Below are 14,676 nucleotides of genomic sequence, written 5' to 3' on the forward strand. Positions count from 1 at the left end.
TCGAAGGAGAGCAGCGTGCAGCTCGTCATTCAACCCCCGCGGCCATCATTGCCTTCTTTAACTTTCACAGAAAGGAAGACTTGGTCTGGGCTGGTAGAACCGGCAGTCAGCCGAGTATCTCTGGAACTTAACTTTCTTCCTGATTGACGTTCGGTTATTGTCGCATTTGCATAACTCACCCCAGCGTCGCGGGTCAGGTTCCTTTCGCGTCTTCTCTTCTGTCGCCGCGTCTCGAGGATGCTAACCAAGAGACAAGGACGTGAGCGCAAGACGGCAGGCTGAGCCAGACGAAGTCAGTAGAAAAGGTCGAGGGAACAAGCAACCAGTGAAGAGAGGAGGGAAGAGGGAAAGACGTCGTCGAAAGAACGGGAGAAGAATGCGGGAACGGCCGCGTGTCAAATCGAATTTGCCTCATTTGCCCTGAGCGGCGACTCTGCCGGCACGAGAATCTATTAGAATAATTTTTATGAATCTAATTTTAAATTCCAGCGAACGAAGTTACTTTACTGTCACGCTGTCAGCGGCTCTTTATTAAGTGGTCCTTCTTGCACAGCCGGTCCACGCAGCCGGAACTCGCAATCCATCGGAAACGAATAATTTAAATAATTTCTCCCGTCTAATTTCCCACCGCGTGGTCAATGTCGCGCGGGGAAACGAGATTTCGCCGATTACTGCCCGGGTACGCTCGATTGTATTATTCAAAATACTAGCGATCCGCGCGAACTCGGCCACGCGCAACTGAATCACGCCGCATCGGTTAACTAACTCCCCTCGACCAGTTGTATTCGATTAAAGACCACCGACAATTATCATCTGCTTTTCGCTTGTCACCAAGATGTCTTAACGATGTGACTTATGTTTCGCCGTTTCGTCATAATGTAAAGGTATGTATTCTGAAATTGTTTTGCAACCAAGTTTGATGCTATCGATGATCTTTGCTTTAACCTTCTATAATGGAACGTTACTAGAAAGCTCGTATACATATATAATACATATATAATATACACATGTAATATGTAATATATGCCTCGGTACACGTATTACATACAACCGGGAATGAGTTCCTGATGAAAAATAAACCATAAATATAACGAACATATAAAATAACGATCTTCTGTTTGCCGATCTTTTCGTTTTCGAGAAAACGAGTTTGAAAATTCCTCGTGAACGCGTACATTTGCTACGCTTTTGATTTAATCGATTGCGCTATACGTTAGTGTTTCGATAATATTATGAAGAATTAATACTATATTTTAACGAAATTAAAACTTACATTCACAAAGAAACGTAGATTAATGCCAATGAATTTTGAGCCCGTACTTGCTCAAATGTCTGTATTTGACTTTGTCGTAATTCACTGTCTGTATGTTCCTTAACATACACAAATTCATTAATGCGACCTTATAAAAAAGATCCTATGGAATGTGTTTCGATGGTTTTGCAGGCTAAATCACCATTTCACCAAGACCAAGCTTGACATTGTTAATGTTTACATGATCATAGATACCGTAACAAGTTTGGTAACCTAATACGATTATAGTGTGGTTAAGTGGAAAGTGTGGCAAGTGTAGTCGTGCACGGAGAATGTTCAAACTTAATTTACTCGGAAACGAAGCCGCAAATAAGAAGTTGCTATTCTATATTTTCGATTTATTTTTTCATAAAGAACCCGCCAATGCTCGGTTGTATTATCTATACCGACACACTTTATACTGTATAGTTCTATTGGGTTGTTCTATTACAACCTAATGACAAAATCTGCAATCACTTAGTTGCCGACCCAATATATAGTACGTATAATATATAGTACTCATGTATCTATATTTTTTAATCCTCCTTTTATCTATTCATCACTGCATTTATAGCGTATATTATACTATTATATTGATAACTAAAAATCTATTTATAATAATTATTACTTCATAATAAACTACGGATATTTATACAAATTCATAATATATATATAATTTTATGATAAATAAAATAAAAGAGTAAGACCTAGATCGTGATTTTGTTCATCTATTAAATATTATAAAGAATATTATACTTTGAAAGTTTCATATATATTTCCATATGAATTTTTGTACTTTCATATTGATGCATAAAAACTCGCAGTCTACTTATATGCAAATGAAACTCTATATATTTATGTTTCAATGTTTATAAGGTACATAGATGAAGTCTTATCTGTATTCTACACACATTTCTGTATAGTACGGAAACTATGCCTGGCTTAATGTTGCAACATCATGCGTCGTAAAGCGAAAAATTATTAATTCTTTGCTGTTCATCACATCCTTCGTACTCCATTCCTTCAAGAAAGTATTCATAATGTATTTATACTTTTACATTTTCTAATTAAATTCTGATATAACTGAATTAAATATTTTCACATACCCAAGTTGTCATATTTTTAATGAATAAATTAGTAATATTTTTAAAAGATCCGTATGTTTTGTTCATTAAATATGAAAAAAATGTGAAATGAAATACAGTCTCATTCCTACATTGGGTATAACCAAAAAGAGTTTGATGTATAATAAGGCATGGTTTACAATGGTCAAATTTTTTCGTGAGTTATGATAACAACTGTATTAGTAACTTTTGCTATATATAACTTGCTATGTGCTTTCATTTTCCATTTATTTAGAAAAATTAATGTAGCTGTATAATTTCAGTTAATAAATCTTCAATGTATTTTTAATATAAGAATATTATTTATTTTTAAATTATATTCTATCAAATAAGAATTTATCGATTTAAAATAAATAATAATGATAATGAATCAATTATTTGCATTAAATATCTCTAATAGATATACATACACTCTTGTGCTTCAAGACATTAGTTTATTCTTAATTGAACACTTTCGTTATACCTCACGATTTCATTCAAATTTTTTATTCCACCGTTACTTTAAAAGTTAAGAATTTTTAAATGATTTCAAATAGTATCAGTACAATATAATTTTATAATTGTATAAAATCATAAGATATCCATTTCTAATTTAAATAATATTAGAATTAATTCCTTGTATTAACATATTTAATACTAATCATGTAAAAATTATATGTTATAATAGCATAATTATATGGTATAGTAGTATTATATGTATAGTATACATACTCTCATATTTTACCGTTTATGTAAAGTTAAGTCGTTTTTATATAAAATTTTTGTGTATCAGTGCAAAATTACATTTAAAGGAACTGCTTTAATTAAAACAGTACACAATATCAGTACAACAGAAAACAACTTTACGTAATCGACATTAGAGTGAAAAAGACGTATTTTTATGCGATCGGTATGAAATAAGTTTCGATCAATCGAAAAACGAGCTGCTACTATTCTTACAAAGAAAACTGGAAAACAAACTTCAGCAAGACACTGTAACAATTCCTAAAATTTCGTTCCATCGCTTTTTCTATCCGCACATTATGAGTATCTATACATTATTCACTCTTTGACAGTATAACGCAAGAGAAATTCAAGTAAGCTGTCAAATATAGTATTATAAATTTCATACGTGAAATGTCATTATAGCGTAATTTACTGCCTATAAAAAGTCGAAATTGCACATTTTTTGCATCTGATACCAGGAATGCGAAAAATCTTAAGGATAAATAAATAATTATTTTCTAAATTCATCCTGAATTTTTTCTTATTTTATTACATTGTCAGAGGATTAATTTGATCGCTAAATTTTTCAGAAATAAAAAGATAAAGAATGCCAGAAGGAGAATACCAAATGTCTCGAGTCGTAGTCGAGTTTTACAACAATCACCAAGAGGCACCTGTGGCAAGTGCAGAAACCCATCCAGAGACCCCATTTTCCTCATTCCGCAAGATTTTCGACGATTCTCGAGGAGCAACGGGCCGTGACGTCGAAGGCTCCGCTCCTCGGAGCACCAATTACGATTACCGAACGACCGTCACTTGCCATTATCGGATAGTTAACCCGGTAAATGGGGGAAAGAATGCTCCTCCTCGAGATGATGATGGCGATGATTTGATTCGCCAGCCTCGAGGAAGCAAGAAAAAATCGCGATAAGGCGCGGGCAGCCAGCGAAGCATGGAATTCCACCAGGCAGGTGGAGTACCTCGACGCGGCCTATATTCGTGGTTTATTTTAGAACCACACGGAGTCAATCTCGGCTATGCACGCGCAAGCGTCCATCCGATACACCGAGGAACGCGTACACCGATTACAATTCGCTGGACATCATAGGTGCACGCGCCGTAAGCGAACCCCAAAATATCACGTAGAACTTTCTCGTCCGTACTGATACCGAGCGAAAAATCAGAAGGGCCATTAGCTCGTTATAGTACATCTTGTAACTATATTACAGGTATTTATGCATTTATAAGATATTTAAAGGGTCGACAATGTGTATGATGCACATACAGTATATGTCATATAATAAGTGGTATAATCGCGTAGGAGTTGATTCCGTATGAAAAAATAAAATGAAAATATAGAAGAAAACTTTTTCATATATGTCTTTTTTCTCGAAAAGATATGTTCAATGACGCTCTAAGCAGAAAAATTTTATTTTACACTTTTGACTTATTTTAGCACGTAGAATAACGTCCTGCTGATTGTTTGCTTATACTTAGTCGATGCTCATTGTCGGCCAAGTTTAAATATTCGTGACAAATTTTCAAATTGGGTTTTCTCGGAAACGAGGTGTCATGTGAGCAAATTTATTGCATATTTATTTTTTCACATAGAATTACCCTCTGCTGGGTTGTACTACCAGTCACATGACACCCGATAATATGTAAAAATATTGTATATAAAATATTTAATAGAATACTCGTTATAATATTTAGTAGGTGAAACGAATCTCCGTTCAGATTTGATTTTTTTAATCGTGCTCATAAAAATACGAATGTATACAGATTGTTCGACAGTTCGCGGAAAGACGCGTTCGCGGTAGATCGCGTCAACGAGAGTCGTAAATTCTCGTTACGATTAGATCATCGATGTTACGAATTGGTCGATCCCTTACTTCGATTAGGATAATAGAGGTGGTTGACTGATTATAACACTGAAGTAACAGGTTATAATATATACTTTATTCCAACAGCTTTGTAGATATAAATAGTTACGCGTGCGTGTAGGTGCGTGTAGACGTATTTTATAACGATTAAGGGCCTTGACAGTAAAATAAAAATCCTTAGTTTTATGACAGTTCCTTAGGATTATTGCGGTTCAACTAATTATATTTGCACAGCCAGTGGACGTCTTGATCGAGGGATGGATTCTGGTTTATGTAAAGTCACCGTACGTAATATAAATATATTAGCAGATTAATATCGTTATTCATGGTTGCCGATTAATCGTTTTGATATTGCTTTTCTATACATAATGAAACTATTGAGTTTTTAGAATAATGGATTAAATTTTTCTATACATCATCTGAAAATTTTTACATTTATTTTAAAATTATAATCATTTAAAGCAAACAATTTTTAATTTATCCCTTTATATATTGTTTTCTTGAGGTACTACTTTTGCTATGTTCTTACTATATAAATAATATATTATATAAATGATTCACGTTAAATATTAGAAGAACTTCAAATTTTGCCATTTTTAATATACTCCTTTAATATAGTTATTACTTGGTTAAAGATTTAAGATTTGTTCAATATCACACAATTATTAAAAGTGAGGGTCTCGATTTTTTCCTCCTTTTTCGCTCCTTTAGACGAAATTTACAAATTATGTTTAAAAAGATTATGAGGAAATACTTAAAAATTTCCTTCTAAGAAATACGATTTATAACCATAAACTTCAATCCTCGATACTGTCTAATTGAAGTAAGTAACAAGAATCAAAAGGTTAAATGTTTTTTCTTTTTTGATTCGATAGTACGACATTGTGATAAAAATGTTTGTAATTGATGTGATAATAGAATATACAAATATAATGTTATCAATTCTTGTTAATATAAATAAGATAAAAGTAATTTTTATGTAATTTAAATAAAAAGTGTTGCTATATAATTGTAAATCGAGATATATATAACGAATTAAAACTGGATTATATACAACTGATTTACTTAAAAATGAATATTCAAATAAAAAAGGTTGTCTCGTATTTTATTGGTATGTAATTGAAACACAAATAAATTTACACAAATTTTCTCTATTACCTATTTTTTAATATAAATTGTCTATTAGCCATTTACCAAATAATATATTTAATAGTTAGAATGCTTAGACAATTTGAAAATTTGCTGCGAGAATGACTAAATATTTGTCGCTATCAATGTCATCGTGGTTGTAACATTAATACATTAAATGCGAGAAACAAATTATCTTGTCATGTTAGCATGTCTTCAACAGGTCCGTAACTAATTAATTTACTACATGAATTTGGCAACTGTAATTACATCTGAAAATATCAAACTTACTTATTTTCATTAAATTCATAACAAGTTGTATAAATTAATGATACATTACTATAACGCTATTAATACACGTTATGTGATCAATGTCATATTGTTAATCGAATATTACAGCCGATAGTTGGGTTTGATTATTGTAACACAAATATATTCATTATTATCTGTTTCAATTTCATCTACGATAAGTTTTGTTACAAGTTAATAATATATTTTATTGTAAAAAATTTTGTATACAAACTGTATATGTTTTTGGAAAAATATAGAATTCTAATTAATTGTTCAGCATTTATTCATACACAAATTAGACAATATAATGGATATACGATTTGTAATGTATATCAAGGAAAACAGATTACTCGATAGATTAGTATAATATCGATAGTCTTATTTCGCACATAATACATGCTCTCACGCGACATTAAACAAACAACAATTGTAAGAAACAACAAAAGAAATAACAAAGATTGTAAGAAAATGTACATGAAACATAATTTTATATCAGTAGAGTATAAAATATATCTATAATTTAAAGAGTTGAGAGCAAGATGCATAGTGTATAGTGTAATATAACCAGAGAATTACTTATCCAAACGACTTTATTATTTTGATAAATGATAAATGTTTAGATGATAAACGCTTTATTCTGAATATTGGAAAAAATATGCTCGCTGTATAACCATGACTACGACCACGATCAAATCGACAGCTGCGCCGGTCTGCTTTGCGATGCGGCGGTAGGGTAAATGGAAAATAAAAGATAACCTAGACCTAATTCAATACTCCCGACTCAAATTCATCCAAAGTAAGCCATACAGTTTAAGAGTAGTAAATTTTAGAAAAGGTGTTGTCAAAATCCACGAGAACGTTGCACATCAACAGGTTGATTGAAATTTTTTAGGATTTATTTTCGTCAAAAACGACCCTAATTTTCGGTTTCAGTGATCTTAAAAATCTTTAGGAAGTGTCTTTGTAGCCGAATATTTTGCGGCTCAGATAATATAGTAGGGTCAAATTTCCATTGTTAATGTTGACACATAAAATAATCTTCGTATAAATTCTGCCATAATTTCTAAAATCCAAACTATACATTTATTTAGTGTGTCCTCCAAGCACATACAGTTTTTCAGTTTTGCGAGTAAGAGGGAAATTGAAATATCATGTAAACCTATGCATATTCTATTAAAATTAGCCCTCATATAACTAATAATATTGTACGTCCCAAAGTAACTTTTAGGAAAATTGCTATTGTTATAAATTCCCTTCCATACAGATTTATTGGTTAATAGAATTCTATTGTAAGTGGAATTATATACCAATTTTAAAAATTATGATTAGCCCACGTTTTTCCAAACTTGAATATATGTAGGAATGTAGTGTAGTATCGTGGACGGATTGTCTGGAAGATATCGGGTGTGTGTTGTCAACGTTGTCATGGAGTTTTGTCAGCGTATTTTAAAAAGAACCGTTGTAATGAATTTAGTTAGTGACGAATAGTGATTGCGTAAACACAGATTGACGGAGCATCAAACGATATTGTAACAATCATACCGTTAGCAAACCTACTAGCACTATACCATTTTCCTACATATATTATAATCTCAAGTGTAATATTATTTCGTTCATGGTTTAATACAATCCGTTTTGAAAAAATTAATATATTTACTATTATAATACAATGATAATAGTAGAATTATAAAACTGTAATTATAATAGATAATTACAGTCAAATGATATATTGTAGTACCGGGGGAGGGGGGGGGGGAATCCTGAGTAATTAAGAAGGTCTATTTGATCATGGGACATACGCGTGTCAGGTATATCGGATACAGGGATATAGGGTATAAAAGGTAGCCGTTAGTGAGTTGATGGATTCTTTAGTGTTGCCGGCATTGTGGAGCTATTTAGTGTTGCCAGTGTGGTCGGAGAGTGTTGCCGGCGTTGTCGGGCGCGTCAGTGCTGTCAGCGTTGTCAAGGAGTGTCGTCAGCGTTGTCAAGGAGTGTCGTCAGCGTTGTCAAGAAGTGTGGTCGGCGTGAAAGAGAGCCGTTATGACGAGAGGAGCTAGTGACGAATGATGACTACGTGCATGTAGGCTGACGGAGCATCATACTTGATTTTGTGTTGGCGTGAACGATATTGAAATAAATCATGCCGTTACTAAAACTACTGGCACACTATATCTTATTTTCCTATAATATTATATAATATAATAATAAATATATCATAGTAATTATAGTAATATTTATTACAATTGTAATAAAAATATAAAATGTAAAAATCTTCTCTAGCGACGTATTTATTTTCATTTTGAAGTAGTTTCTCACCTTGGTTAACAGAAACCACAGATCTACATACTATTGAATTTATTACACAAGGGAAACATTTACTTAATACGTATATTTTGCATTAAAATTATTTATCATTTTTGTTCTGTACTACCTTAATATAGGATTAAATTTTTATAAATTTTTGCTTATACTTATGACAATTTTACACTATTTTTACCCATACATCATAGGCTTAAGTTTATATGGAACAAAGTTTATATGGAAACTGGAGGAACATTCCACATCTGTTCCAAAATTAAAGTTGACTGCAATGTAACAATATAATTAAAAGAAAGAGATTCTTAACCGCGGATTTTGATAATATGAAAACATATAAGATTTTCGTTTGTAAGCAATATAGTTTTCTGATTGGAGCTGAATGTTACTTTGTACCTATGTATAACGAAATTGCGAAACATATAAAAATTTAATTGAGTTGTTCACTTGAGTTGAAAGACTCGTTTTACAATTTAGTTAAACGATTTAGTTTAGTTTAGTTTATCATTCAATATCATTTAAATTGCTTACAACTATACTAATTTACGTTTTCGTTATATCATTATACCGCTTATTATACAACCCAACTTATTTATAACAATGATTACTTCCTATTTCGACTATCAAACGGGGAGCTATAAACATCAGTCAAAAATTTTAAACATTTTCATTATCGAAAAAAATTTGAATTTAAGTCAATAGAACAGTTTCTCCGAGAATCCTGTACGTGTTATATTATTTAGAGTTCAGAAAGTGTTATTGGCGATATGCGCGCTAATCGCGGCTCGCAAACAGATATGTATCACGCGCAGACCGCTGTATGACTTATCGTAACGTGTACATTATAGTGCGTATATTGTGTTCAATAAAGATACATTGGCTTTTAATTAGCTATTATTTCTGTTATTATTCGAGCATATTTTGCTGTTCTTCATATACAGTGCATAGTGGCTTAGATATTAAAAACTAAATAGTATTACTAACCTCTTAGGTACGATACGTCACTATAGTGGCTTTCGCGGATGTCATCTTATATTACGACTCGCCACTATAGTGGCTCACTCTAGTGACTCATTCGCTCACCGTTTGAACTAAATGATCTTCATCTGTCTTGCTTCACACTTTTTTCCCTCACAACGTTTTATAACAGCGTTAATAATATACAGATAGAATATATATAGTCTTTATTTTTGATACACCATTGTCAGGTATCAATTGTTGCTTTCCGTTAAAATAAATATACCATTATTAGATGCTCTTTTTAATATGCCAATCCGTATCCTTATAATTTTTTAGAACCTTCAACCTCAAAATGTCGCTTCAAAATAGAAAACAAGGAGCAATTTGAAAACACTATCGCGCTATGAGCGTGAAATTTGTGACCTGGGTCTATGTATCGTACGGTGCTTTAAAATATGGCACACTCAATTGTATTATTAATTATTAAAATAAATGATTAAAGTTAAAGTATATGCATCATATCTTTAAGAAAAATTATAATTTAATTATCAAAAACTCTGCCGTATAGAGAAACAGTCCCGCACAAAATTCAACCGTACCTAAGATGTCAATGAAATCCAGGAACTCTTAGATACTCTAGAAAAAAATTTATTTTGTTGAGATATGTATAATTTTCTGTGCTGGACTGGGTTAAATTCGCAGTAGAGATACTTGTATGTGAGTATTAGTGTGTGGAAGTATGTGTGTGCGTAGCGTCTCGAAAACAGATGAATGCAAACAGTTCGTTCGGTTAACAGTCGGGTATAGAAGAAAGTGCTGAGACGCGTGCAAGTGTGTATCAATGAATATATTAGAAACTGTCCATAAAATGAATATATAACCATTACAATATTAATTCCAAATGTAAATTTTGTGTTCCTGTAGCGTTCTTTCGGCTTCAAAGATCCACAATTCTCAACATATTTATCTACGTTCAAGATTAGCTACGTTTCTGCGATATACCCGCGCATATTTTACGCTGAGATTAGAAATTATAATCATGTTATTTGGAAATTTAGTAAATGCGTGGCTTAGATTTCAGTACTCTGATGGTAGGATGGCAAACCACTGAAAGTATTCTGTCTTTTTGTTCATTTATTCAAATCAGCTTATTTATTTAATTACTAACACTCAGTAGTTTCTAAATAAGCTATTTTGAAATTTTTTAAACTGAGGAAATATTCTTTCAGAGTTATTCTATACAACAGTCTTTTCTGTTGTTGAGAGGCTTAAACAGCTGTTAATGTATTTACTAAGTTCTATATTAATCGAAGAGCTTGGAAGATTGATTAATGCAATCGCTGTGTTCTAAATAACTTTCTCAAAATTGGACTAAATGACTTGAGTTTTTTAAAGAAGTTAGACGAATTAGTTTACTGGATGACATGTAACAAATTGTTTGAGGAATTTGGAACTAGTCGGAATCGCAAAGAAAATAGTTAAAGTTTTTTTATAACTGTTTAATCAGATTCTCTAATGAAAATTTAAATAGTAAGTTTTGTAAATTTATGTTAGTTATATTCACGCCGCAGATTTCACCAAGATCAGTTAACATTTATTATGAGCTGCAAACGGTTAAAAGTTTTCCACGATATTCGGCCTATAACTGTAATAAATCTACGTCTTTCGATAACTGTCGCTTGTTTCTATGTCAACTAATTTCGATAGAATTTTCAGCGTGTCATAAATCTTCAAAATGTATTATTTAAATTTTCATTACAGGGCCAGATAAAAAGTTGCAAAAAATGACCTTTACTTTTCTCTTCGCGATTCCGATCAGTTGCAAGTTTTTCAAACAATTTTTACGCGTCATTTAGTAAACCAATTCTTCTAATTTCTCAAAAATTCTCAAATGGTTTGGTCCAGCTTTAACCCTTTCGCTTCGGCAGTCCAGTCCACCGAAGTACTGTCACTGAACGGAAACGCGCGCCAGAAATAGTGTGCGTGGTTGCTGTATATACGTTTTCCTAAGTCTTAAATAACAATAATTCTTGTAAAAACCATATATGAAATACCGTTTCATTTTTTAGCATGAAACAGTATACGATCGTTTGGATGTTTGAAATATATTGCGTGAAACGTTTTGATGAGTAGCTTCAACAATGAGTAACTTGAAGAAGTGATTAATCCAATATGTCAAAATCAACAGAAAATGTTCTGCCGATAACGAAAAAATATATTATTCACTACAGATAGCACTTGTATATGCATCATTTGGATGCCGGATGTGGGGTGCCGGGCTGAGGAGTCGTTGCGTGGTCGCCGCCTATATGCGGCGCTCGAAGCGAAAGGGTTAAAGAAGTTATTCTGTTTTAGAAGGTGTCTGAATATATATTAATACCTGTTACTATATTTTACTTTTATTTTTTCTAAGAGAAAATTCCATTGCGTAAATTTTTATAACTGCTTAAATGATTACATGACTCTTATTATACTGATTAATTTAAAAGCATTAAGATTTGAAACAAATTTAAAAACACTGGTATTTTACGTTCCATTTAAAGATTGGTAATTATATGGATACTCAATCTACTCTCAGCAGTTTAATTTTTTGCCACTAGTTAACGTATCGAAATTCTCGATTTCCCAATACGAATTCACTATCAACTAATTATAAGTCACTTGCGATAAACGAATGTTCCATCGCGTGATCGTAATTGCATCGACGATCTAAGTATAAACTGTATAAACGTGATTTTTCCTTTTGTTCATGATCTGTGAAAATTTCTAGAATGTCGATTCATTTTGAGTAATGGAAACGTCCTTTGGATGAATATGTAAGGTTGAGACAAAATTTCTGCAAAACCATGCGTTACAAATTTTAGATCGTACTTAGATAAACATTATTGTTCTTAGTTTTATGTATTTTTTATAACTTCATAGCTCTAACTTCTAAACATTTGAAGTACATTGAAATTAAATGCTTGTTTCTTGCTTTATAGCGTTTCTAATTTTGTAGTCTGTTCGAGGTTCCGACATGCCGGATCGATGAGTTTTATCTTTTACGTTTTATCTTATGAAACATAATCACGGTCATGATGCAGCAGAAGCAAAAGGAAGAAAAACGCCTCGAAAACTCATGTAATTCGTTTTTCTGTACCTTCCGTGTTAAATAGACCGTGGTAGTTCAGCGTCGCGCACCACGGACGACCACTACTTTTTCACGTTACCTTACAGATTTTATTTCAGAAGTTTCCCTCCGTCGTGTCGCGACGTTAATTTACCCAACAACGCGAAAACGATACTCAGCTGTTCACCCCTTTAACTGCCACAACCAAGCTTTCAAAACTAATTCTGCGTACGCTGTTACAATATACATAATACACTATAAAAGTAATTTCTCATGTTCTCCTTTATTCTTTATCCCTTTTATCAATTAAATAAATAATATTGTTAATTTTATATAATATGATGCACGCATTTCCTTTATTTATTGTTTTATTTTTTATCAATTGAGCTATATTACATTATTATTTTTTTGAATAATTACAAACTTTGGAATGTATAACGTATATTACAATTTTAGAACGTATTTAATACCCTAATTGCCATTGATTTTTTAAAACCTCATTTATTACTTCTACTTATTTATAAATAGATATATTTGCTAGTGTTATTAGGAAATGATTTTCAATAATTCTTTAAACCGAATCATAGATCAGTTACGTTACTTTAAATTTATGATTCATTCAGAAAAATGAGAAGCGATAGATTGAGAATAATAAGTAATCTGTCTGTTAACTGAAATTACACTGGAATTTAAAATTAATCTACTGTCAAAATTGATGAAGTCCAGAAATAATAGGTAAATAAAGAAGTGAGATCTAAAAATACATATTTACAAATAATTCATTCGGTTTCGCTGGATACGGCGAAATGTATACATAATTAATCAACATTCTCGAAGATTCGATGATCGTTTTCGTTACTTTAAGTTATTTGTAACGTAAATTGACAACAACTTTTTTGAAATTTCCATAATACGTTATTTAGCATATTATCTTTAAATGATTTAATTTTCAGAGAATTTAGCCTTATCGAAATGGAAATATTCATCGTCAAACTTTTTTTTTTTTTTTTTTTTTATTTTTAAATAGATCATTTTACAATTTGTCCATTAGGGCATTTGGTAAAATATTATAGTATCGTCAAACTTGAATGTTGTAACACGTAATCCCTATAGTAAGCCACTGTAAAAATGACCTTTTATTAAATGTAGAAAAGCCGTTCTAACAAAGTTGTTAAAAAAATAATATGTTATGTAAAATGGCTAGGAGAATCCTTTTTTAAAGAAAGATATAGTCTTTGCCTTACCGCTTTCGAATAAAAATAGAATCTCAGACATACACGAAAACATGACTTTCGAGTCCTAGTGTGTTTTACTTTTGAGGGACATTGTTGCGCTACAAAAACACACAATAAATTAGATAAAACTAGACAGTATCGATAAAAGTCGTATCCATCGATAAAGCAATAAGACAAAAATCTGATCTCGCGGTACACATCTTCTCCCGATTGGCTGATCACGGGAGGACATTGAGTAGATATCGTGCACAGTGACCTGGTCTACGCACTTTGATTATGTAACACGACCACTCTATCATCTTCGTCAGTCAAGGCGAACTTCGCAGATGCATAAGTCAATTTTCATACGTATTAAAGCGAGTACAAACTATTTGACTAGAGATGATAGATTGATCGTTAACACGTTCTTCACATACGTCTTGGAGTCAAGTCGCATTTACTCTTAAGATATGTGGCACGTAAAAAATAGAAGTCTTGAAGTTTCAAACAAAGTTTTTCCAATAATTCATGGTTAAATTTGAATTATGTAATTAAACTTTCGAGGCTTAGATATCATAATAATGAAATTTTAAATAATATAAATATTATATATAATATAAATATTATATATAATATAAATATTATATATAATATA

At 31.9% G+C, this 14,676-nt stretch overlaps 1 protein-coding gene and 1 pseudogene across 1 annotated transcript in view; both read right to left on the reverse strand.

Annotated features, from left to right (window-relative positions):
• The window catches only part of LOC122569522 (forkhead box protein O), a 299,531-nt gene that overhangs the window by 63,611 nt on the left and 221,244 nt on the right, over positions 1-14,676 (reverse strand). The gene's annotated exons all lie outside the window — the stretch shown is intronic.
• Positions 30-3,943, reverse strand: LOC122569768 (annotated as a pseudogene).

Source organism: Bombus pyrosoma, linkage group LG7 (assembly GCF_014825855.1).
Source record: "Bombus pyrosoma isolate SC7728 linkage group LG7, ASM1482585v1, whole genome shotgun sequence".
Classification (NCBI taxonomy): domain Eukaryota; kingdom Metazoa; phylum Arthropoda; class Insecta; order Hymenoptera; family Apidae; genus Bombus; species Bombus pyrosoma.